This window comes from Myotis lucifugus, unplaced genomic scaffold, assembly GCF_000147115.1.
Source record: "Myotis lucifugus unplaced genomic scaffold, Myoluc2.0 scaffold_2880, whole genome shotgun sequence".
Taxonomy (NCBI): Eukaryota; Metazoa; Chordata; class Mammalia; order Chiroptera; family Vespertilionidae; genus Myotis; species Myotis lucifugus.
In genome coordinates this window covers 2417-7542 of record NW_005873928.1, presented here as the reverse complement: position 1 = coordinate 7542, position 5126 = coordinate 2417, and positions in this window count along the sequence as shown.

Below are 5126 nucleotides of genomic sequence, written 5' to 3'. Positions count from 1 at the left end.
TATTTCAAAAAAGGGTATACAGGTGACAAGTATACAAAGCAATGCACAGCATCATTAGTCATTAAGAAAATGCAAATTAAAACCACCATCAGATACTACTATTCACCTATTAGAATGGCTAAAACTAGAAAGGCTGACTATACCAAGCACTAGCAAAAATGTGGAGGATTTGAGGAAAAGTTTATATATATATAAATAAAACCAAAGAAGATTCCACATACATATGAGTCCATAAAAAAAGAAAAGCAAATCATACAATGTAACAAAATACAAAAAGTACAATCCAAGAAAACTCTCCTACAATAAAAAGAGTGCATATTAAAATTATATATTGAGAAGGCACACTATATATCTGAAAAGTAAACCCAGAACGGCATATTTTACTATGCGTATTGGGCAATAAGAAAAAAAATCTTTTGGACATCTAGTCAAAACAATAACAAAAACACCAAGTCACTTCTAAATGAAACAACATGAGATTGTCATTAAATTTTTTGATAGCAATAGTTTATGCAGAAGACAATAGCATAACATATTTAAGACATGCAAAGAAAAAATGCAAGCTAAATATTTTATATCCAGCCACACTAAACTTCAATTATAAACATAATCACAGGGCTACTAGTATTATTATAGAATTAGACACCTGAAACATATAATTCTATTAACCAATGTCACCTCAATAAATTCAATAAAAAATGGGTGCCGGACTTGAATGGGTATTTCTCCAATGAAGATAAATAAATGGCAAATAAGCACATGAAAAGATACCCAACATCATTAATCATTAGGGAAATAGAAATCAAAACCATAATTAGGTATCACCTCACACCCATTAAGATGGCTATTATCAAAGCAAAGCAATGAATAAAGAATGTTGGTGAGAATGTGGAGAAATTGGAACCCTTATACATTGCTGGTGGGAATGTAAAATTGTGCAGCTGCTGTGGAAAATAACACAGCAGTTCCTAAAAAAAAAAAAAAAAAGTTAAGCACAGAATTACCATATGATCCAGCAGTTCCACCTCTGGGCATATACCCAAAAGAAATGAAAGCATTATTCACAATAGCCCAAAGGTGGAAAAACAACTCAAATGCCCATTCATGGATGACTGGATAAGCAAAATGTAGTATATACATACAATGGAATATTTGTCTTAAAAAAGGAAGGAAATTCTGATAAAGCTTACAACATGGATGAACCTTGATATTATGATAAACTATACACAAAAGGACAAATGTCATATGATTCTACTTGTATGAGGTATCTAGAGTAGTCAAATTCACAGATACAAAAAGTAGAGTGGTAGTTACCACCGTCTGAGAGGAGAGGGAAATAAGGAATTAGTGTTTAATGGGTACAGTTTCAGTTGAGGGAGACGACAAAGTTCTGGAGATGGATGGTGGTGGTGATTGCACAACAATGCAAATGTACCTAATGCTTTAAAATGGTTAAAATGTTAAATTATGTATATTTTACCACAATTTTTAAAAAACCTATTAAAATTATGCCAGAACCTAAGAACCTAATTAGGGAATATTGTTCCCATGAGATCTTCCCTAGAAAGGGATTCAGATGAGCAAACAAGGCTACAATAGAGTTTAACAACCAGTACCATGTACTAGATGTTGGACAAAGATTTATTTGTTTATATAATGAACTAGAGGCCTGGTGCACAGATTTATGCACCGGTTGGGTCCCTCGGCCTGGCCTGTGGATTGTGAGAGGGTGCAAGCCAGGCTGAGGGACCCCACTGATGCATGATCAGGCAGGGGAGGGACCGCAGGACGGCTCCAGGGCATGTCCGGCCCATCTCACCCAGTCCCGATCGGCTGGACCCCAGCAGCAAGCTAACCTACTGGTCTGCCCCCTGGTGGTCAGTGTGCATCATAGCGACTGGTCGAATGGTCGAATGAACAGTCGGACACTTAGCATATTAGGCTTTTATTATATAGGATAACTACTAAGTGTTTACTATGTGTCAGGTTCTGTTATAGGTGTCAAAGATATTGCAATGAACAAAACAGGCAAAAGTCTCCACCTTCATGTAGCTTACATTTTTATTGGGGGTGAGAGAGACAAACAAGTAAGTAAAATATATTGCATGCCAGATAGCGATAAGTGCTTAAAGAAAAATTAAGCAAGGAAGGAGGATAGATAATAGAGAAGATTGGGAGGTAGTCACAATCTAGTGATGAGAAAGACATAAACACATTTTAAAAATCAAGATGAGTCCTAGCCAGTTTGGCTCAGTGGAGAGAGCTTCAGCCTGCAGACTGAAGGGTCCCAGGTTCGATTCCGGTCAAGTGCACATGCCTGGGCTCCCTTCCCCTTCCTCTCTGAAATTAATAAAAATATATTTTAAAAAATACTTAAGCCTTACATTTAAAAAAAATCAAGATGAATGCTTCAAAAGAATATATAGGAAATATTTTAGGAATGTACTGAGGAGGATTATCTAATTTCAGTTTAGAGAAGGTGAATGTCAAGGAAGCTGTTTAGATATGGCAATGTCTAATCTGAGTGTTAAAGAATGCCACAAAGAATTATTGGCAGGAGGGAGCAAAACCAAGAAAGAGTAGTGTGTGCAAATACCATGATGTACGAGACACCGTGGGGCATCTGGGGAACCGAGTAATTCAATATGAAATGAAAGATGAAGCTGGCAGGTTGGGGATTGTGAAGCATGATGGAGAGCTTGAATTTTATCTAAAAGTCTACGCAGAACTATTAAAAGGCAAACATAAAAGTAACATAATTGGATTCTACTTCAGAAAGATCATTTTTTAGGGTGGTGAAGGCCTGGGGTTGCGGGTGGGACAGGCTGGAAGGGATCAATGTGGAGGGGGAAGGAGACATATGTAATACTTTCAACAATAAAGATTAAATTTTAAAAAAAGATCACTTTTTGCTGTAAGGACCTGATTGAAAGAGATCAAGACCAGAAGCAGGGAGATATGACTATTCCAAATGAGAAATGTTAAGGTTGAATTAAAGCACAAGCTTTAGGGATAGAGATGAGACCCACTTGAGAAATGCTGGGGAGAAAATCAGCAAGATTTTGGTGACCAACTAGATGTGAAGTTTGAAGGAGAGAGAAGTCAAGGATGATGCCAAGGGTTAAGGTTATGATCACTAGGTACCAGTCACTAAATTAAGGAGTACATAAGAGAACAGGTTTAGGGTAAATAATAATTCCATTTGATACTTGTTTGCTTGGGAGCACTTGTGGATATCCAAGTGAAGCTGTTCGGTAGATAACGCAAGTCTGGAATTTAGGGGGGGAAATCGGGGCTAAAAATAGAGATTTGGAAGTGTCAGCTCAGAGTAGATAGATGAAACCATGGACATAGATGAGCTCTTGAAGGAAACTTAAGATGTAGATTGGGAAAAAGGCCAAGGAAGTAAGCAGAGGGGAAACACACAACTCCTTGGACAGGTAGAAGAGCAGGTCAGTATAAAGAGTATTAAGATGTGGTCAGAATTAGGAGAATATGACCTTAAAAGGATGGCGTCACAGGAGACAACTTCAAAGAGTGGTTCACGTGTGAGGGAGCAGCCACTTGAACTTATCATACATTTTTAGATAATTAGATTTTCCTACCAGACCTGAGCTCTGGGAGGGCATTGGTACTTCTTACCATCATAGTCCCAGCGCCAGGTACACAGCAGATACTTAATAAGTACTTTGTTAAATAAATAAAAATTTCAGCCATTGTTTCTTTAAATATTTCATTCTCAACTTGCCTCTCCTCGCCTTCTGGAATTCCAATTACACATGTTAGGCTGCTATTGTCCCATAGCTCACTATTCATTTTGGTATTGCAGTCTTCAGATTCACTAATCTTTTCTTCTTGCCATGTCTAATCTGCTATTAATCTCAGCCTCATTCAGTTCACTTTTCCACTGTAGAGGTTTGACTTGAGTCTTTTTAGATATCTTCCACTTCTCTCCTTGTCACGCTAATGCTTTCCTCTAACTCTTTGAACATATGGTATGTATTTGTAATAGTTGTTTTAATGTCTTTGTTTACTAATTTCATCATCTATGTCATTTCTGAGTCTGTTTCTGTAGATTTTCTCCTCATTTTGGATCTTATGTTCCTGCTTCTTTGAATGTCTGGCAATTCATTTTTAAATTTTATTTTTTAATTACAGTCTGAGTTCAATATTATTTTGTATTAGTTACAGTGGTAACTTAATTTACTGTCAAACATTGTAAGTTTAACAGTTTGGGGGTACTGGATATGTTTGTAATGCTTTCAATATTTGGGAGTTTTGCAATAGGATGCAATTAAATTACTTGGGAACAGTTTGATGTTTTTGAGGCTTGCTCTTAAATGTTTGGTGGGGGCAGAACAGCCTTTAATCTAGAGCTAATTTGACCCTGCTATTGAGGCAATACTCTTCTGAAGGCTCTCCACAGTTCCATATGTGTTAGGAAGTCTTTCTACTCTGGCTAGTAAGCATATAAAAGATTCCCAGCCCTTTGTGTGCTCCAAGGATTGCTCCACCAAATCCTTTCCAGTGGCTTCTTCTGTCTTGATAGTCTCCTCAAACTCATGCACTGATTACTATTCAGCTCAAGCGTTAAGGGGACCCTCTGTGGATATTGGAGCTCTCTCATTGCAGCTTTCTTCTCTCCAGTGCTCTGCCCAAGAAGTCTAGCTGCCTAGGCATCTCTGTACTCTGAACTCTGTCTCAACTCAGGGGAATCACCTAACTCTGCAGTGGCCTAGAAACTCACCAGAGAGTAAACTAGAGCATTCATCACGCTCATCTTGTTGGCCCACCCCCCGCCACAACCCCGTTTTCTACAGAGATTGCTATCCTGCACTGCCTGTTTTCCAATGTCTGAACATTAGTTTCACAGATTTGTGACCAGTTGTTGAGTTGTTTAAGGAGGAGGGTGGTAAATGTGGTCCCTGTTACTCCATCATGATCCGAAGTGGAAATTCAGTGCTTCAATTTGAGACTCTTAAATTTAATTACAAGGTATGCCCACGGAAATTCAGCTAATACCTGTATTGGCCCATAGTGGGTGTTTGAGCTTCCCCCATTGTTCCTGTAGCTGCTATTCTTTCATCCCTATTAGCACATTTGCCTTTTGAAAAATGAAATGACAT